Raw genomic sequence first — 22,711 nt, 5'->3', positions numbered from 1 at the left:
TGTAAAACACCTGTGATGCTGTTACAGTTGGGGGCTTTCACATACCTATGATGGGGAGAGAGTTGAGGGCGGTTACTCACCTGAGATGGGAAGAGAGATGGGGGATATCAGTCACCTGTGATGGGGAGAGAGCTGGGGGCTGTCACTCACCTGTGATCAGGAGAGAGCTTGGGGCTGTCACCCACCTGTGAAGGGGAGAGAGCTGGGCGTAGTCACGCACCTGTGATATGGAGATAGATGGGGACGGTCACACACCTGTGATGGAGGGAGAGCTGGGGACTGTCACACACCTGTGATGGAGGGAGAGATGGGGACTGTCAAACACCTGTGATGGGGAGAGAGCTGGGGTCTGTCACAAACCTGTGATGTGGAGACAACTGGGGGCTCTCACATACCTGTGATGGGGAGAGAGATGAAAATTGTCAAACACCTGTGATGGGGAGAGAGCTGGGGACTGTCACATACCTGTGATGTGGACACAGGTGGGGGCTGTCACATACCTGTGATGGGGAGAGAGCTGGGGGCTGTCACTCACCTGTGATCAGGAGAGAGCTTGGGGCTGTCACCCACATGTGAAAGGGAGAGAGCTGGGGGCTTTCACGCACCTGTGATATGGAGACAACTGGGGACGTTCACACACCTGTGATGTGCAGACAGCTGGGGGCGTTAACATACCAGTGATGTGGAGAGAGTTGGGGACTCTCAGGCACCTTTGATGCGGAGACAGCTGGGGTCTGTCACATACATGTGATGGGGAGACAGCTGGGGGCCGTCACTCACCTGTGATGGGGAGAGAGCTGGGGGCTGTGACACACCTGTGATGGGGAGAGAGATGGGGACACTCACATACCTGTGATGCTGAGACAGCTGAGGGGTGTCACATACCTGTGATGCTGTGACAGCTGGGAGCTGTCACATACCTGTGATGGGGAGAGAGCTGGGGGCTGTAACTCACCGGTGATGGGGAGAGAGCTGGGGGATGTCACACACCTGTGATGGGGAGAGAGTTTGGGGTTGTCACACACCTGTGATGGTGAGAGAGATGGGGATTGTCACTTGCTTGTCATTCTAAGACAGATGTGGACTGCCACACTGCTGTGATTGGGAGAGAGCTGGGGGCTGTCACTCACCGGGGATGGGGAGAGACCAGGGGGATGTCACACACCTGTGATGGGAAAGGAGCTTGGGGCTGTCACTCACTTGTGAAGGGGAAAGAGATGGGGACTGTCAAACACTTCTGATGGGGAAAGTGCTGGGGCCAGTTCCATACCTTTAATGCGGAGTCAGGTAGTTGCTGTCACATTCTTGTGATGTGGAGACAGCTGGGTGTTGTCACACACCTGTGATGGGGAGAGAGCTGGGGGCTCACACATACCTATGATACAGAGACAGCTAGTGGTTGTCACATCCCTGTGCTGTGGAGACAATGGCGGTTGTGACATACCTGTGATGGCTAGAGAGTTGGGGGCTGTTAGGCTCCTGTGATACGGGGACAGATGGGGGCTCTCAGATACCTGGAATGGGGAGAGAGCTGGGATTTCTTTCTCACCTGAAATGGGGAGAGAGCTGGGGTCTGTCAAACACCTGTGATGGGGAAAGAGATGGGGACTGTCAGATACAAGTGATGCGGAGACAGCTGGTTTCTTTCACATACCTGTGATGCAGAGAGAGCTGGGGGCTGTCACATACCTGTGATGGGGAGACAGCTGGGGGCCATCACTCACCTGTGATGGGGAGAGACCTTGGGGCTGTCACTCACTTGTGATGTGGAAAGAGATGGGGTCTGTCAATCAATTTTGATGGGGCTAGAGCTGGGGGCTGTCACCCACCTGTGAAGGGGAGAGAGCGGGGGCCTTTCACACCCCTGTGATATGGAGACAGCTGGGGACGGTCACACAAATGTGATGGGGAGAGAGCTTTGCGTTGTCACATACCTGTGATGTGGAGACAGATGGGGGCTGTCACATACGTATAACGGGGAGAGAGCTGGGGGCTATCACATACCTGCGATGGGGAGAGACCTGGTGGCTGTCACATACCTGTGATGTGGAGACAGTTGTCGGCTGTAACATACTTGTGATGGGGAGAGAGTTGAGGGGTTGTCAGGCACCTTTAATGCGGAGACAGCTGGGGGCTGTCACATACATGTGATGGGGAGACAGCCGGAGGCCGTTACTCACCTGAGATGGGGAGAGAGCTGAGGGCTGTCACACACCTGTGATGTGGAGAGAGATGGGGACTGCCACATACCTGTGATGCTGAGAAAGCAGGGGGCTGTCACATGCCTGTGATGGGGAGAAAGCTGGGGGCTGTCAGACAACTGTGATGCAGTGACAGCTGGGGGATGTCAAATAGCTCTGATGGGTAGAGATCTGGGGGCTGTCACACACCTGTGATGGGGAGAGAGCTGGGGGCTGTAATTCACTGGTGATGGGGATAGAGCTGGGGGATGTCACACACCTCTGATGGGGAGAGAGCTTGGGGTTGTCACACACCTGTGATGGAGAGAGAGATGGGGATTGTAATTTACTTGTAATTCTAGGACAGCTGGGGGCTGTCACACTGCTGTGATTGGGAGAGAGCTGGGGGCTGTCACTCACCGGGGATGGGGAGAGAGCTGGGGGATGTGACACACCTGTGATGGGAAGGGAGCTTGGGGCTTTCACTCACTTGTGAACGGGAAAGAGATGGGGACTGTCAAACACCTCTGATGGTGAGAGTGCTGGGGTCAGTTACATACCTGTGATGCCGAGTCAGGCAGTTGCTGTCACATACTTGTGATGTAGAGACAGCTGGGGGCTGTCACATACCTGAGATGGGGAGAGAGCTGGGACCTATCACTCACCTGTGATGGGGAGAGAGCTGGGGCTTCACACACCTGTGATGGGTAGACAGCTGGGGGCTGTCACTCACCGGGGATGGGGAGACAGCTGGGGGATGTCACACACCTGTGATGGGAAAAAAGATGGGGACTGTCAAACACCTGTGATGGGGAGAGACCTGGGGGCTGTCAGATACCTGTGATGCGGAGACAGCTGGTGTGTTTCACATACCTGTGATGTGGAGACAGCTTGGGGTTGACACACAACTGTGATGGGGAGAAAGTTGGGGGCTGTCAGGCTCCTGTGATGCGGAATCAGCTGGGGGCTGTCACATACCTGTGATGGGGAGAAAGCTGGCGCCTACCACTCACCTGTGATGGGGAGACAGCAGGGGTCTGTCACACTCCTGTGATGGGGAGAGAGCTGGGGGTTGTCACTCACCTGTGATGGGGAGAGAGCTGGGGCTCACACATACCTGTGATGTGTAGACAGCTAGTGGTTGCCACATACCGGTGATGTGGAGACAATGGGCGTTGTGACATACATGTGATGGGGAGAGAGGTGGGGGATGTTTGGCTCCTGTGATGCGGAGACGGATGGGGGCTCTCAGATACCTGTGATGGGGAGAGAGCTGGGGGCTGTCACTCACCTGTGATGGGGAGAAAGCTGGTGGCTGTCACACACCTGTGAATGGGAGAGAGCTGGACATTGTCACTCACCTGTGATATGGAGACACCTGGGGACGGTCACACAACTGTGATAGGGAGAGAGCTGGGGGCGTTAACATACCAGTGATGTGGAGAGAGTTGGGGACTGTCAGGCACCTTTGATGCGCAGACAGCTGCGGTCTGTCACATACATGTGATGGGGAGACAGCCGAGGGCCGTTACTCACCTGTGATGGGGAGAGAGCTGAGGGCTGTCACACACCTGTGATGCGGAGAGAGATGGGGACTGCCACATACCTGTGATCCTGAGACAGCTGGGGGCTGTCACATACCTGTGATGGGGAGAAAGCTGGGGGCTGTCAGGCAACTGTGATGCAGTGACAGCTGGGGAATGTCAAATAGCTCTGATGGGTAGAGAGCTGGGGGCTGTCACACACCTCTGATGGGGAGAGAGATGATGAATGTCAAACACCTGTGATGGGGAGAGAGCTGGGGGCTGTCACATACCTGTGATGTGGACACAGGTGGGGGCTGTCACATACCTGTGATGGGGAGAGAGCTGGGGTCTGTCACTCACCTGTGATCAGGAGAGAGCTTGGGGCTGTCACCCACATGTGAAGGGGAGAGAGCTGGGGGCTTTCACGCACCTGTGATATGGAGATAACTGGGGACGGTCACACACCTGTGATGTGCAGACAGCTGGGGGCGTTAACATACCAGTGATGCGGAGAGAGTTGGGGGCTGTCAGGCACCTTTGATGCGGAGACAGCTGGGGGCTGTCACATACATGTGATGGGGAGAAAGCTGGGGGCCGTCACTCACCTGTGATGGGGAGAGAGCTGGGGGCTGTGACACACCTGTGATGGGGAGAGTGATGGGGACTGAAACATACCTGTTTTGCTGAGACAGCTGGGGGCTGTCAAATACCTTTGATGCAGTGACAGATGGGAGCTGTCACATACCTGTGATGGGGAGAGAGCTGGGGGCTGTCACACCCCTGTGATAGGGAGAGAGATGGGGAATATCAAACACCTGTGATGGGGAGAGAGCTGGGGGCTTGTTCTCACCTGTGATAAGGAGAGAGCTTGGGGCTCTCACCCACCGGTGAAGGGAAGAGAGCTGGGGGCTTTCACGCACCTCTGATATGGAGACAACTGGGGAAGGTAACACACCTGTGATGGGGAGAGAGCTTGGCGTTGTCACATACCTGTGATGTGAAGACTGCTGGGGGCTATCATATACCTGTAATTCGGAGAGAGCTTGGAGCCGTCACTCACCTGTAATGGGGAGACAGTTTGGGGCTATCACACACCTGTGATGGGGAGAGAGATGGGGACTGTAAAACACCTGTGATGCTGTTACAGTTGGGGGCTTTCACATACCTATGATGGGGAGAGAGTTGAGGGCGGTTACTCACCTGAGATGGGAAGAGAGATGGGGGATATCAGTCACCTGTGATGGGGAGAGAGCTGGTGGCTGTCACTCACCTGTGATCAGGAGAGAGCTTGGGGCTGTCACCCACCTGTGAAGGGGAGAGAGCTGGGCGTAGTCACGCACCTGTGATATGGAGATAGATGGGGACGGTCACACACCTGTGATGGAGGGAGAGCTGGGGACTGTCACACACCTGTGATGGAGGGAGAGATGGGGACTGTCAAACACCTGTGATGGGGAGAGAGCTGGGGTCTGTCACAAACCTGTGATGTGGAGACAACTGGGGGCTCTCACATACCTGTGATGGGGAGAGAGATGAAAATTGTCAAACACCTGTGATGGGGAGAGAGCTGGGGACTGTCACATACCTGTGATGTGGACACAGGTGGGGGCTGTCACATACCTGTGATGTGGACACAGGTGGGGGCTGTCACTCACCTGTGATCAGGAGAGAGCTTGGGGCTGTCACCCACATGTGAAAGGGAGAGAGCTGGGGGCTTTCACGCACCTGTGATATGGAGACAACTGGGGACGTTCACACACCTGTGATGTGCAGACAGCTGGAGGCGTTAACATACCAGTGATGTGGAGAGAGTTGGGGACTCTCAGGCACCTTTGATGCGGAGACAGCTGGGGTCTGTCACATACATGTGATGGGGAGACAGCTGGGGGCCGTCACTCACCTGTGATGGGGAGAGAGCTGGGGGCTGTGACACACCTGTGATGGGGAGAGAGATGGGGACACTCACATACCTGTGATGCTGAGACAGCTGAGGGGTGTCACATACCTGTGATGCTGTGACAGCTGGGAGCTGTCACATACTTGTGATGGGGAGAGAGCTGGGGGCTGTAACTCACCGGTGATGGGGAGAGAGCTGGGGGATGTCACACACCTGTGATGGGGAGAGAGTTTGGGGTTGTCACACACCTGTGATGGTGAGAGAGATGGGGATTGTCACTTGCTTGTCATTCTAAGACAGATGTGGACTGCCACACTGCTGTGATTGGGAGAGAGCTGGGGGCTGTCACTCACCGGGGATGGGGAGAGACCAGGGGGATGTCACACACCTGTGATGGGAAAGGAGCTTGGGGCTGTCACTCACTTGTGAAGGGGAAAGAGATGGGGACTGTCAAACACTTCTGATGGGGAAAGTGCTGGGGCCAGTTCCATACCTTTAATGCGGAGTCAGGTAGTTGCTGTCACATTCTTGTGATGTGGAGACAGCTGGGTGTTGTCACACACCTGTGATGGGGAGAGAGCTGGGGGCTCACACATACCTATGATACAGAGACAGCTAGTGGTTGTCACATCCCTGTGCTGTGGAGACAATGGCGGTTGTGACATACCTGTGATGGCTAGAGAGTTGGGGGCTGTTAGGCTCCTGTGATACGGGGACAGATGGGGGCTCTCAGATACCTGGAATGGGGAGAGAGCTGGGATTTCTTTCTCACCTGAAATGGGGAGAGAGCTGGGGTCTGTCAAACACCTGTGATGGGGAAAGAGATGGGGACTGTCAGATACCTGTGATGCGGAGACAGCTGGTTTCTTTCACATACCTGTGATGCAGAGAGAGCTGGGGGCTGTCACATACCTGTGATGGGGAGACAGCTGGGGGCCATCACTCACCTGTGATGGGGAGAGAGCTTGGGGCTGTCACTCACTTGTGATGTGGAAAGAGATGGGGTCTGTCAATCAATTTTGATGGGGCTAGAGCTGGGGGCTGTCACCCACCTGTGAAGGGGAGAGAGCGGGGGCCTTTCACACCCCTGTGATATGGAGACAGCTGGGGACGGTCACACAAATGTGATGGGGAGAGAGCTTTGCGTTGTCACATACCTGTGATGTGGAGACAGCTGGGGGCTGTCACATACGTATAACGGGGAGAGAGCTGGGGGCTATCACATACCTGCGATGGGGAGAGACCTGGTGGCTGTCACATACCTGTGATGTGGAGACAGTTGTCGGCTGTAACATACTTGTGATGGGGAGAGAGTTGAGGGGTTGTCAGGCACCTTTAATGCGGAGACAGCTGGGGGCTGTCACATACATGTGATGGGGAGACAGCCGGAGGCCGTTACTCACCTGAGATGGGGAGAGAGCTGAGGGCTGTCACACACCTGTGATGTGGAGAGAGATGGGGACTGCCACATACAGTGATGCTGAGAAAGCAGGGGGCTGTCACATGCCTGTGATGGGGAGAAAGCTGGGGGCTGTCAGACAACTGTGATGCAGTGACAGCTGGGGGATGTCAAATAGCTCTGATGGGTAGAGATCTGGGGGCTGTCACACACCTGTGATGGGGAGAGAGCTGGGGGCTGTAATTCACTGGTGATGGGGATAGAGCTGGGGGATGTCACACACCTGTGATGGGGAGAGAGCTTGGGGTTGTCACACACCTGTGATGGAGAGAGAGATGGGGATTGTAATTTACTTGTAATTCTAGGACAGCTGGGGGCTGTCACACTGCTGTGATTGGGAGAGAGCTGGGGGCTGTCACTCACCGGGGATGGGGAGAGAGCTGAGGGATGTGACACACCTGTGATGGGAAGGGAGCTTGGGGCTTTCACTCACTTGTGAACGGGAAAGAGATGGGGACTGTCAAACACCTCTGATGGTGAGAGTGCTGGGGTCAGTTACATACCTGTGATGCCGAGTCAGGCAGTTGCTGTCACATACTTGTCATGTAGAGACAGCTGGGGGCTGTCACATACCTGAGATGGGGAGAGAGCTGGGACCTATCACTCACCTGTGATGGGGAGAGAGCTGGGGCTTCACACACCTGTGATGGGTAGACAGCTGGGGGCTGTCACTCACCGGGGATGGGGAGACAGCTGGGGGATGTCACACACCTGTGATGGGAAAAAAGATGGGGACTGTCAAACACCTGTGATGGGGAGAGACCTGGGGGCTGTCAGATACCTGTGATGCGGAGACAGCTGGTGTGTTTCACATACCTGTGATGTGGAGACAGCTTGGGGTTGACACACAACTGTGATGGGGAGAAAGTTGGGGGCTGTCAGGCTCCTGTGATGCGGAATCAGCTGGGGGCTGTCACATACCTGTGATGGGGAGAAAGCTGGCGCCTACCACTCACCTGTGATGGGGAGACAGCAGGGGTCTGTCACACTCCTGTGATGGGGAGAGAGCTGGGGGTTGTCACTCACCTGTGATGGGGAGAGAGCTGGGGCTCACACATACCTGTGATGTGTAGACAGCTAGTGGTTGCCACATACCGGTGATGTGGAGACAATGGGCGTTGTGACATACATGTGATGGGGAGAGAGGTGGGGGATGTTTGGCTCCTGTGATGCGGAGACGGATGGGGGCTCTCAGATACCTGTGATGGGGAGAGAGCTGGGGGCTGTCACTCACCTGTGATGGGGAGAAAGCTGGTGGCTGTCACACACCTGTGAATGGGAGAGAGCTGGACATTGTCACTCACCTGTGATATGGAGACACCTGGGGACGGTCACACAACTGTGATAGGGAGAGAGCTGGGGGCGTTAACATACCAGTGATGTGGAGAGAGTTGGGGACTGTCAGGCACCTTTGATGCGCAGACAGCTGCGGTCTGTCACATACATGTGATGGGGAGACAGCCGAGGGCCGTTACTCACCTGTGATGGGGAGAGAGCTGAGGGCTGTCACACACCTGTGATGCGGAGAGAGATGGGGACTGCCACATACCTGTGATCCTGAGACAGCTGGGGGCTGTCACATACCTGTGATGGGGAGAAAGCTGGGGGCTGTCAGGCAACTGTGATGCAGTGACAGCTGGGGAATGTCAAATAGCTCTGATGGGTAGAGAGCTGGGGGCTGTCACACACCTCTGATGGGGAGAGAGATGATGAATGTCAAACACCTGTGATGGGGAGAGAGCTGGGGGCTGTCACATACCTGTGATGTGGACACAGGTGGGGGCTGTCACATACCTGTGATGGGGAGAGAGCTGGGGTCTGTCACTCACCTGTGATCAGGAGAGAGCTTGGGGCTGTCACCCACATGTGAAGGGGAGAGAGCTGGGGGCTTTCACGCACCTGTGATATGGAGATAACTGGGGACGGTCACACACCTGTGATGTGCAGACAGCTGGGGGCGTTAACATACCAGTGATGCGGAGAGAGTTGGGGGCTGTCAGGCACCTTTGATGCGGAGACAGCTGGGGGCTGTCACATACATGTGATGGGGAGAAAGCTGGGGGCCGTCACTCACCTGTGATGGGGAGAGAGCTGGGGGCTGTGACACACCTGTGATGGGGAGAGTGATGGGGACTGAAACATACCTGTTTTGCTGAGACAGCTGGGGGCTGTCAAATGCCTTTGATGCAGTGAAAGCTGGGAGCTGTCACATACCTGTGATGGGGAGAGAGCTGGGGGCTGTCACACCCCTGTGATAGGGAGAGAGATGGGGAATATCAAACACCTGTGATGGGGAGAGAGCTGGGGGCTTGTTCTCACCTGTGATAAGGAGAGAGCTTGGGGCTCTCACCCACCGGTGAAGGGAAGAGAGCTGGGGGCTTTCACGCACCTCTGATATGGAGACAACTGGGGAAGGTAACACACCTGTGATGGGGAGAGAGCTTGGCGTTGTCACATACCTGTGATGTGAAGACTGCTGGGGGCTATCATATACCTGTAATTCGGAGAGAGCTTGGAGCCGTCACTCACCTGTAATGGGGAGACAGTTTGGGGCTATCACACACCTGTGATGGGGAGAGAGATGGGGACTGTAAAACACCTGTGATGCTGTTACAGTTGGGGGCTTTCACATACCTATGATGGGGAGAGAGTTGAGGGCGGTTACTCACCTGAGATGGGAAGAGAGATGGGGGATATCAGTCACCTGTGATGGGGAGAGAGCTGGGGGCTGTCACTCACCTGTGATCAGGAGAGAGCTTGGGGCTGTCACCCACCTGTGAAGGGGAGAGAGCTGGGCGTAGTCACGCACCTGTGATATGGAGATAGATGGGGACGGTCACACACCTGTGATGGAGGGAGAGCTGGGGACTGTCACACACCTGTGATGGAGGGAGAGATGGGGACTGTCAAACACCTGTGATGGGGAGAGAGCTGGGGTCTGTCACAAACCTGTGATGTGGAGACAACTGGGGGCTCTCACATACCTGTGATGGGGAGAGAGATGAAAATTGTCAAACACCTGTGATGGGGAGAGAGCTGGGGACTGTCACATACCTGTGATGTGGACACAGGTGGGGGCTGTCACATACCTGTGATGTGGACACAGGTGGGGGCTGTCACTCACCTGTGATCAGGAGAGAGCTTGGGACTGTCACCCACATGTGAAAGGGAGAGAGCTGGGGGCTTTCACGCACCTGTGATATGGAGACAACTGGGGACGTTCACACACCTGTGATGTGCAGACAGCTGGAGGCGTTAACATACCAGTGATGTGGAGAGAGTTGGGGACTCTCAGGCACCTTTGATGCGGAGACAGCTGGGGTCTGTCACATACATGTGATGGGGAGACAGCTGGGGGCCGTCACTCACCTGTGATGGGGAGAGAGCTGGGGGCTGTGACACACCTGTGATGGGGAGAGAGATGGGGACACTCACATACCTGTGATGCTGAGACAGCTGAGGGGTGTCACATACCTGTGATGCTGTGACAGCTGGGAGCTGTCACATACTTGTGATGGGGAGAGAGCTGGGGGCTGTAACTCACCGGTGATGGGGAGAGAGCTGGGGGATGTCACACACCTGTGATGGGGAGAGAGTTTGGGGTTGTCACACACCTGTGATGGTGAGAGAGATGGGGATTGTCACTTGCTTGTCATTCTAAGACAGATGTGGACTGCCACACTGCTGTGATTGGGAGAGAGCTGGGGGCTGTCACTCACCGGGGATGGGGAGAGACCAGGGGGATGTCACACACCTGTGATGGGAAAGGAGCTTGGGGCTGTCACTCACTTGTGAAGGGGAAAGAGATGGGGACTGTCAAACACTTCTGATGGGGAAAGTGCTGGGGCCAGTTCCATACCTTTAATGCGGAGTCAGGTAGTTGCTGTCACATTCTTGTGATGTGGAGACAGCTGGGTGTTGTCACACACCTGTGATGGGGAGAGAGCTGGGGGCTCACACATACCTATGATACAGAGACAGCTAGTGGTTGTCACATCCCTGTGCTGTGGAGACAATGGCGGTTGTGACATACCTGTGATGGCTAGAGAGTTGGGGGCTGTTAGGCTCCTGTGATACGGGGACAGATGGGGGCTCTCAGATACCTGGAATGGGGAGAGAGCTGGGATTTCTTTCTCACCTGAAATGGGGAGAGAGCTGGGGTCTGTCAAACACCTGTGATGGGGAAAGAGATGGGGACTGTCAGATACCTGTGATGCGGAGACAGCTGGTTTCTTTCACATACCTGTGATGCAGAGAGAGCTGGGGGCTGTCACATACCTGTGATGGGGAGACAGCTGGGGGCCATCACTCACCTGTGATGGGGAGAGAGCTTGGGGCTGTCACTCACTTGTGATGTGGAAAGAGATGGGGTCTGTCAATCAATTTTGATGGGGCTAGAGCTGGGGTCTGTCACCCACCTGTGAAGGGGAGAGAGCGGGGGCCTTTCACACCCCTGTGATATGGAGACAGCTGGGGACGGTCACACAAATGTGATGGGGAGAGAGCTTTGCGTTGTCACATACCTGTGATGTGGAGACAGCTGGGGGCTGTCACATACGTATAACGGGGAGAGAGCTGGGGGCTATCACATACCTGCGATGGGGAGAGACCTGGTGGCTGTCACATACCTGTGATGTGGAGACAGTTGTCGGCTGTAACATACTTGTTATGGGGAGAGAGTTGAGGGGTTGTCAGGCACCTTTAATGCGGAGACAGCTGGGGGCTGTCACATACATGTGATGGGGAGACAGCCGGAGGCCGTTACTCACCTGAGATGGGGAGAGAGCTGAGGGCTGTCACACACCTGTGATGTGGAGAGAGATGGGGACTGCCACATACAGTGATGCTGAGAAAGCAGGGGGCTGTCACATGCCTGTGATGGGGAGAAAGCTGGGGGCTGTCAGACAACTGTGATGCAGTGACAGCTGGGGGATGTCAAATAGCTCTGATGGGTAGAGATCTGGGGGCTGTCACACACCTGTGATGGGGAGAGAGCTGGGGGCTGTAATTCACTGGTGATGGGGATAGAGCTGGGGGATGTCACACACCTCTGATGGGGAGAGAGCTTGGGGTTGTCACACACCTGTGATGGAGAGAGAGATGGGGATTGTAATTTACTTGTAATTCTAGGACAGCTGGGGGCTGTCACACTGCTGTGATTGGGAGAGAGCTGGGGGCTGTCACTCACCGGGGATGGGGAGAGAGCTGGGGGATGTCACACACCTGTGATGGGAAGGGAGCTTGGGGCTTTCACTCACTTGTGAACGGGAAAGAGATGGGGACTGTCAAACACCTCTGATGGTGAGAGTGCTGGGGTCAGTTACATACCTGTGATGCCGAGTCAGGCAGTTGCTGTCACATACTTGTCATGTAGAGACAGCTGGGGGCTGTCACATACCTGAGATGGGGAGAGAGCTGGGACCTATCACTCACCTGTGATGGGGAGAGAGCTGGGGCTTCACACACCTGTGATGGGTAGACAGCTGGGGGCTGTCACTCACCGGGGATGGGGAGACAGCTGGGGGATGTCACACACCTGTGATGGGAAAAAAGATGGGGACTGTCAAACACCTGTGATGGGGAGAGACCTGGGGGCTGTCAGATACCTGTGATGCGGAGACAGCTGGTGTGTTTCACATACCTGTGATGTGGAGACAGCTTGGGGTTGACACACAACTGTGATGGGGAGAAAGTTGGGGGCTGTCAGGCTCCTGTGATGCGGAATCAGCTGGGGGCTGTCACATACCTGTGATGGGGAGAAAGCTGGCGCCTACCACTCACCTGTGATGGGGAGACAGCAGGGGTCTGTCACACTCCTGTGATGGGGAGAGAGCTGGGGGTTGTCACTCACCTGTGATGGGGAGAGAGCTGGGGCTCACACATACCTGTGATGTGTAGACAGCTAGTGGTTGCCACATACCGGTGATGTGGAGACAATGGGCGTTGTGACATACATGTGATGGGGAGAGAGGTGGGGGATGTTTGGCTCCTGTGATGCGGAGACGGATGGGGGCTCTCAGATACCTGTGATGGGGAGAGAGCTGGGGGCTGTCACTCACCTGTGATGGGGAGAAAGCTGGTGGCTGTCACACACCTGTGAATGGGAGAGAGCTGGACATTGTCACTCACCTGTGATATGGAGACACCTGGGGACGGTCACACAACTGTGATAGGGAGAGAGCTGGGGGCGTTAACATACCAGTGATGTGGAGAGAGTTGGGGACTGTCAGGCACCTTTGATGCGCAGACAGCTGCGGTCTGTCACATACATGTGATGGGGAGACAGCCGAGGGCCGTTACTCACCTGTGATGGGGAGAGAGCTGAGGGCTGTCACACACCTGTGATGCGGAGAGAGATGGGGACTGCCACATACCTGTGATCCTGAGACAGCTGGGGGCTGTCACATACCTGTGATGGGGAGAAAGCTGGGGGCTGTCAGGCAACTGTGATGCAGTGACAGCTGGGGAATGTCAAATAGCTCTGATGGGTAGAGAGCTGGGGGCTGTCACACACCTCTGATGGGGAGAGAGATGATGAATGTCAAACACCTGTGATGGGGAGAGAGCTGGGGGCTGTCACATACCTGTGATGTGGACACAGGTGGGGGCTGTCACATACCTGTGATGGGGAGAGAGCTGGGGTCTGTCACTCACCTGTGATCAGGAGAGAGCTTGGGGCTGTCACCCACATGTGAAGGGGAGAGAGCTGGGGGCTTTCACGCACCTGTGATATGGAGATAACTGGGGACGGTCACACACCTGTGATGTGCAGACAGCTGGGGGCGTTAACATACCAGTGATGCGGAGAGAGTTGGGGGCTGTCAGGCACCTTTGATGCGGAGACAGCTGGGGGCTGTCACATACATGTGATGGGGAGAAAGCTGGGGGCCGTCACTCACCTGTGATGGGGAGAGAGCTGGGGGCTGTGACACACCTGTGATGGGGAGAGTGATGGGGACTGAAACATACCTGTTTTGCTGAGACAGCTGGGGGCTGTCAAATACCTTTGATGCAGTGACAGCTGGGAGCTGTCACATACCTGTGATGGGGAGAGAGCTGGGGGCTGTCACACCCCTGTGATAGGGAGAGAGATGGGGAATATCAAACACCTGTGATGGGGAGAGAGCTGGGGGCTTGTTCTCACCTGTGATAAGGAGAGAGCTTGGGGCTCTCACCCACCGGTGAAGGGAAGAGAGCTGGGGGCTTTCACGCACCTCTGATATGGAGACAACTGGGGAAGGTAACACACCTGTGATGGGGAGAGAGCTTGGCGTTGTCACATACCTGTGATGTGAAGACTGCTGGGGGCTATCATATACCTGTAATTCGGAGAGAGCTTGGAGCCGTCACTCACCTGTAATGGGGAGACAGTTTGGGGCTATCACACACCTGTGATGGGGAGAGAGATGGGGACTGTAAAACACCTGTGATGCTGTTACAGTTGGGGGCTTTCACATACCTATGATGGGGAGAGAGTTGAGGGCGGTTACTCACCTGAGATGGGAAGAGAGATGGGGGATATCAGTCACCTGTGATGGGGAGAGAGCTGGGGGCTGTCACTCACCTGTGATCAGGAGAGAGCTTGGGGCTGTCACCCACCTGTGAAGGGGAGAGAGCTGGGCGTAGTCACGCACCTGTGATATGGAGATAGATGGGGACGGTCACACACCTGTGATGGAGGGAGAGCTGGGGACTGTCACACACCTGTGATGGAGGGAGAGATGGGGACTGTCAAACACCTGTGATGGGGAGAGAGCTGGGGTCTGTCACAAACCTGTGATGTGGAGACAACTGGGGGCTCTCACATACCTGTGATGGGGAGAGAGATGAAAATTGTCAAACACCTGTGATGGGGAGAGAGCTGGGGACTGTCACATACCTGTGATGTGGACACAGGTGGGGGCTGTCACATACCTGTGATGTGGACACAGGTGGGGGCTGTCACTCACCTGTGATCAGGAGAGAGCTTGGGGCTGTCACCCACATGTGAAAGGGAGAGAGCTGGGGGCTTTCACGCACCTGTGATATGGAGACAACTGGGGACGTTCACACACCTGTGATGTGCAGACAGCTGGAGGCGTTAACATACCAGTGATGTGGAGAGAGTTGGGGACTCTCAGGCACCTTTGATGCGGAGACAGCTGGGGTCTGTCACATACATGTGATGGGGAGACAGCTGGGGGCCGTCACTCACCTGTGATGGGGAGAGAGCTGGGGGCTGTGACACACCTGTGATGGGGAGAGAGATGGGGACACTCACATACCTGTGATGCTGAGACAGCTGAGGGGTGTCACATACCTGTGATGCTGTGACAGCTGGGAGCTGTCACATACTTGTGATGGGGAGAGAGCTGGGGGCTGTAACTCACCGGTGATGGGGAGAGAGCTGGGGGATGTCACACACCTGTGATGGGGAGAGAGTTTGGGGTTGTCACACACCTGTGATGGTGAGAGAGATGGGGATTGTCACTTGCTTGTCATTCTAAGACAGATGTGGACTGCCACACTGCTGTGATTGGGAGAGAGCTGGGGGCTGTCACTCACCGGGGATGGGGAGAGACCAGGGGGATGTCACACACCTGTGATGGGAAAGGAGCTTGGGGCTGTCACTCACTTGTGAAGGGGAAAGAGATGGGGACTGTCAAACACTTCTGATGGGGAAAGTGCTGGGGCCAGTTCCATACCTTTAATGCGGAGTCAGGTAGTTGCTGTCACATTCTTGTGATGTGGAGACAGCTGGGTGTTGTCACACACCTGTGATGGGGAGAGAGCTGGGGGCTCACACATACCTATGATACAGAGACAGCTAGTGGTTGTCACATCCCTGTGCTGTGGAGACAATGGCGGTTGTGACATACCTGTGATGGCTAGAGAGTTGGGGGCTGTTAGGCTCCTGTGATACGGGGACAGATGGGGGCTCTCAGATACCTGGAATGGGGAGAGAGCTGGGATTTCTTTCTCACCTGAAATGGGGAGAGAGCTGGGGTCTGTCAAACACCTGTGATGGGGAAAGAGATGGGGACTGTCAGATACCTGTGATGCGGAGACAGCTGGTTTCTTTCACATACCTGTGATGCAGAGAGAGCTGGGGGCTGTCACATACCTGTGATGGGGAGACAGCTGGGGGCCATCACTCACCTGTGATGGGGAGAGAGCTTGGGGCTGTCACTCACTTGTGATGTGGAAAGAGATGGGGTCTGTCAATCAATTTTGATGGGGCTAGAGCTGGGGTCTGTCACCCACCTGTGAAGGGGAGAGAGCGGGGGCCTTTCACACCCCTGTGATATGGAGACAGCTGGGGACGGTCACACAAATGTGATGGGGAGAGAGCTTTGCGTTGTCACATACCTGTGATGTGGAGACAGCTGGGGGCTGTCACATACGTATAACGGGGAGAGAGCTGGGGGCTATCACATACCTGCGATGGGGAGAGACCTGGTGGCTGTCACATACCTGTGATGTGGAGACAGTTGTCGGCTGTAACATACTTGTGATGGGGAGAGAGTTGAGGGGTTGTCAGGCACCTTTAATGCGGAGACAGCTGGGGGCTGTCACATACATGTGATGGGGAGACAGCCGGAGGCCGTTACTCACCTGAGATGGGGAGAGAGCTGAGGGCTGTCACACACCTGTGATGTGGAGAGAGATGGGGACTGCCACATACAGTGATGCTGAGAAAGCAGGGGGCTGTCACATGCCTGTGATGGGGAGAAAGCTGGGGGCTGTCAGACAACTGTGATGCAGTGACAGCTGGGGGATGTCAAATAGCTCTGATGGGTAGAGATCTGGGGGCTGTCACACACCTGTGATGGGGAGAGAGCTGGGGGCTGTAATTCACTGGTGATGGGGATACAGCTGGGGGATGTCACACACCTGTGATGGGGAGAGAGCTTGGGGTTGTCACACACCTGTGATGGAGAGAGAGATGGGGATTGTAATTTACTTGTAATTCTAGGACAGCTGGGGGCTGTCACACTGCTGTGATTGGGAGAGAGCTGGGGGCTGTCACTCACCGGGGATGGGGAGAGAGCTGAGGGATGTGACACACCTGTGATGGGAAGGGAGCTTGGGGCTTTCACTCACTTGTGAACGGGAAAGAGATGGGGACTGTCAAACACCTCTGATGGTGAGAGTGCTGGGGTCAGTTACATACCTGTGATGCCGAGTCAGGCAGTTGCTGTCACATACTTGTCATGTAGAGACAGCTGGGGGCTGTCACATACCTGAGATGGGGAGAGAGCTGGGACCTATCACTCACCTGTGATGGGGAGAGAGCTGGGGCTTCACACACCTGTGATGGGTAGACAGCTGGGGGCTGTCACTCACCGGGGATGGGGAGACAGCTGGGGGATGTCACACACCTGTGATGGGAAAAAAGATGGGGACTGTCAAACACCTGTGATGGGGAGAGACCTGGGGGCTGTCAGATACCTGTGATGCGGAGACAGCTGGTGTGTTTCACATACCTGTGATGTGGAGACAGCTTGGGGTTGACACACAACTGTGATGGGGAGAAAGTTGGGGGCTGTCAGGCTCCTGTGATGCGGAATCAGCTGGGGGCTGTCACATACCTGTGATGGGGAGAAAGCTGGCGCCTACCACTCACCTGTGATGGGGAGACAGCAGGGGTCTGTCACACTCCTGTGATGGGGAGAGAGCTGGGGGTTGTCACTCACCTGTGATGGGGAGAGAGCTGGGGCTCACACATACCTGTGATGTGTAGACAGCTAGTGGTTGCCACATACCGGTGATGTGGAGACAATGGGCGTTGTGACATACATGTGATGGGGAGAGAGGTGGGGGATGTTTGGCTCCTGTGATGCGGAGACGGATGGGGGCTCTCAGATACCTGTGATGGGGAGAGAGCTGGGGGCTGTCACTCACCTGTGATGGGGAGAAAGCTGGTGGCTGTCACACACCTGTGAATGGGAGAGAGCTGGACATTGTCACTCACCTGTGATATGGAGACACCTGGGGACGGTCACACAACTGTGATAGGGAGAGAGCTGGGGGCGTTAACATACCAGTGATGTGGAGAGAGTTGGGGACTGTCAGGCACCTTTGATGCGCAGACAGCTGCGGTCTGTCACATACATGTGATGGGGAGACAGCCGAGGGCCGTTACTCACCTGTGATGGGGAGAGAGCTGAGGGCTGTCACACACCTGTGATGCGGAGAGAGATGGGGACTGCCACATACCTGTGATCCTGAGACAGCTGGGGGCTGTCACATACCTGTGATGGGGAGAAAGCTGGGGGCTGTCAGGCAACTGTGATGCAGTGACAGCTGGGGAATGTCAAATAGCTCTGATGGGTAGAGAGCTGGGGGCTGTCACACACCTCTGATGGGGAGAGAGATGATGAATGTCAAACACCTGTGATGGGGAGAGAGCTGGGGGCTGTCACATACCTGTGATGTGGACACAGGTGGGGGCTGTCACATACCTGTGATGGGGAGAGAGCTGGGGTCTGTCACTCACCTGTGATCAGGAGAGAGCTTGGGGCTGTCACCCACATGTGAAGGGGAGAGAGCTGGGGGCTTTCACGCACCTGTGATATGGAGATAACTGGGGACGGTCACACACCTGTGATGTGCAGACAGCTGGGGGCGTTAACATACCAGTGATGCGGAGAGAGTTGGGGGCTGTCAGGCACCTTTGATGCGGAGACAGCTGGGGGCTGTCACATACATGTGATGGGGAGAAAGCTGGGGGCCGTCACTCACCTGTGATGGGGAGAGAGCTGGGGGCTGTGACACACCTGTGATGGGGAGAGTGATGGGGACTGAAACATACCTGTTTTGCTGAGACAGCTGGGGGCTGTCAAATACCTTTGATGCAGTGACAGCTGGGAGCTGTCACATACCTGTGATGGGGAGAGAGCTGGGGGCTGTCACACCCCTGTGATAGGGAGAGAGATGGGGAATATCAAACACCTGTGATGGGGAGAGAGCTGGGGGCTTGTTCTCACCTGTGATAAGGAGAGAGCTTGGGGCTCTCACCCACCGGTGAAGGGAAGAGAGCTGGGGGCTTTCACGCACCTCTGATATGGAGACAACTGGGGAAGGTAACACACCTGTGATGGGGAGAGAGCTTGGCGTTGTCACATACCTGTGATGTGAAGACTGCTGGGGGCTATCATATACCTGTAATTCGGAGAGAGCTTGGAGCCGTCACTCACCTGTAATGGGGAGACAGTTTGGGGCTATCACACACCTGTGATGGGGAGAGAGATGGGGACTGTAAAACACCTGTGATGCTGTTACAGTTGGGGGCTTTCACATACCTATGATGGGGAGAGAGTTGAGGGCGGTTACTCACCTGAGATGGGAAGAGAGATGGGGGATATCAGTCACCTGTGATGGGGAGAGAGCTGGGGGCTGTCACTCACCTGTGATCAGGAGAGAGCTTGGGGCTGTCACCCACCTGTGAAGGGGAGAGAGCTGGGCGTAGTCACGCACCTGTGATATGGAGATAGATGGGGACGGTCACACACCTGTGATGGAGGGAGAGCTGGGGACTGTCACACACCTGTGATGGAGGGAGAGATGGGGACTGTCAAACACCTGTGATGGGGAGAGAGCTGGGGTCTGTCACAAACCTGTGATGTGGAGACAACTGGGGGCTCTCACATACCTGTGATGGGGAGAGAGATGAAAATTGTCAAACACCTGTGATGGGGAGAGAGCTGGGGACTGTCACATACCTGTGATGTGGACACAGGTGGGGGCTGTCACATACCTGTGATGTGGACACAGGTGGGGGCTGTCACTCACCTGTGATCAGGAGAGAGCTTGGGGCTGTCACCCACATGTGAAAGGGAGAGAGCTGGGGGCTTTCACGCACCTGTGATATGGAGACAACTGGGGACGTTCACACACCTGTGATGTGCAGACAGCTGGAGGCGTTAACATACCAGTGATGTGGAGAGAGTTGGGGACTCTCAGGCACCTTTGATGCGGAGACAGCTGGGGTCTGTCACATACATGTGATGGGGAGACAGCTGGGGGCCGTCACTCACCTGTGATGGGGAGAGAGCTGGGGGCTGTGACACACCTGTGATGGGGAGAGAGATGGGGACACTCACATACCTGTGATGCTGAGACAGCTGAGGGGTGTCACATACCTGTGATGCTGTGACAGCTGGGAGCTGTCACATACTTGTGATGGGGAGAGAGCTGGGGGCTGTAACTCACCGGTGATGGGGAGAGAGCTGGGGGATGTCACACACCTGTGATGGGGAGAGAGTTTGGGGTTGTCACACACCTGTGATGGTGAGAGAGATGGGGATTGTCACTTGCTTGTCATTCTAAGACAGATGTGGACTGCCACACTGCTGTGATTGGGAGAGAGCTGGGGGCTGTCACTCACCGGGGATGGGGAGAGACCAGGGGGATGTCACACACCTGTGATGGGAAAGGAGCTTGGGGCTGTCACTCACTTGTGAAGGGGAAAGAGATGGGGACTGTCAAACACTTCTGATGGGGAAAGTGCTGGGGCCAGTTCCATACCTTTAATGCGGAGTCAGGTAGTTGCTGTCACATTCTTGTGATGTGGAGACAGCTGGGTGTTGTCACACACCTGTGATGGGGAGAGAGCTGGGGGCTCACACATACCTATGATACAGAGACAGCTAGTGGTTGTCACATCCCTGTGCTGTGGAGACAATGGCGGTTGTGACATACCTGTGATGGCTAGAGAGTTGGGGGCTGTTAGGCTCCTGTGATACGGGGACAGATGGGGGCTCTCAGATACCTGGAATGGGGAGAGAGCTGGGATTTCTTTCTCACCTGAAATGGGGAGAGAGCTGGGGTCTGTCAAACACCTGTGATGGGGAAAGAGATGGGGACTGTCAGATACCTGTGATGCGGAGACAGCTGGTTTCTTTCACATACCTGTGATGCAGAGAGAGCTGGGGGCTGTCACATACCTGTGATGGGGAGACAGCTGGGGGCCATCACTCACCTGTGATGGGGAGAGAGCTTGGGGCTGTCACTCACTTGTGATGTGGAAAGAGATGGGGTCTGTCAATCAATTTTGATGGGGCTAGAGCTGGGGTCTGTCACCCACCTGTGAAGGGGAGAGAGCGGGGGCCTTTCACACCCCTGTGATATGGAGACAGCTGGGGACGGTCACACAAATGTGATGGGGAGAGAGCTTTGCGTTGTCACATACCTGTGATGTGGAGACAGCTGGGGGCTGTCACATACGTATAACGGGGAGAGAGCTGGGGGCTATCACATACCTGCGATGGGGAGAGACCTGGTGGCTGTCACATACCTGTGATGTGGAGACAGTTGTCGGCTGTAACATACTTGTTATGGGGAGAGAGTTGAGGGGTTGTCAGGCACCTTTAATGCGGAGACAGCTGGGGGCTGTCACATACATGTGATGGGGAGACAGCCGGAGGCCGTTACTCACCTGAGATGGGGAGAGAGCTGAGGGCTGTCACACACCTGTGATGTGGAGAGAGATGGGGACTGCCACATACAGTGATGCTGAGAAAGCAGGGGGCTGTCACATGCCTGTGATGGGGAGAAAGCTGGGGGCTGTCAGACAACTGTGATGCAGTGACAGCTGGGGGATGTCAAATAGCTCTGATGGGTAGAGATCTGGGGGCTGTCACACACCTGTGATGTGGAGAGAGATGGGGACTGCCACATACCTGTGATGCTGAGAAAGCAGGGGGCTGTCACATGCCTGTGATGGGGAGGAAGCTGGGGGCTGTAATTCACTGGTGATGGGGATAGAGCTGGGGGATGTCACACACCTCTGATGGGGAGAGAGCTTGGGGTTGTCACACACCTGTGATGGAGAGAGAGATGGCGATTGTAATTTACTTGTAATTCTAGGACAGCTGGGGGCTGTCACACTGCTGTGATTGGGAGAGAGCTGGGGGCTGTCACTCACGGGGGATGGGGAGAGAGCTGGGGGATGTGACACACCTGTGATGGGAAGGGAGCTTGGGGCTTTCACTCACTTGTGAACGGGAAAGAGATGGGGACTGTCAAACACCTCTGATGGTGAGAGTGCTGGGGTCAGTTACATACCTGTGATGCCGAGTCAGGCAGTTGCTGTCACATACTTGTGATGTAGAGACAGCTGGGGGCTGTCACATACCTGAGATGGGGAGAGAGCTGGGACCTATCACTCACCTGTGATGGGGAGAGAGCTGGGGCTTCACACACCTGTGATGGGTAGACAGCTGGGGGCTGTCACTCACCGGGGATGGGGAGACAGCTGGGGGATGTCACACACCTGTGATGGGAAAAAAGATGGGGACTGTCAAACACCTGTGATGGGGAGAGACCTGGGGGCTGTCAGATACCTGTGATGCGGAGACAGCTGGTGTGTTTCACATACCTGTGATGTGGAGACAGCTTGGGGTTGACAAACAACTGTGATGGGGAGAAAGTTGGGGGCTGTCAGGCTCCTGTGATGCGGAATCAGCTGGGGGCTGTCACATACCTGTGATGGGGAGAAAGCTGGCGCCTACCACTCACCTGTGATGGGGAGACAGCAGGGGTCTGTCACACTCCTGTGATGGGGAGAGAGCTGGGGGTTGTCACTCACCTGTGATGGGGAGAGAGCTGGGGCTCACACATACCTGTGATGTGTAGACAGCTAGTGGTTGCCACATACCGGTGATGT

Source organism: Balaenoptera physalus, assembly GCF_965194825.1.
Source record: "Balaenoptera physalus genome assembly, chromosome: 14".
NCBI lineage: Eukaryota > Metazoa > Chordata > Mammalia > Artiodactyla > Balaenopteridae > Balaenoptera > Balaenoptera physalus.
This window is presented reverse-complemented; position numbering follows the sequence as displayed.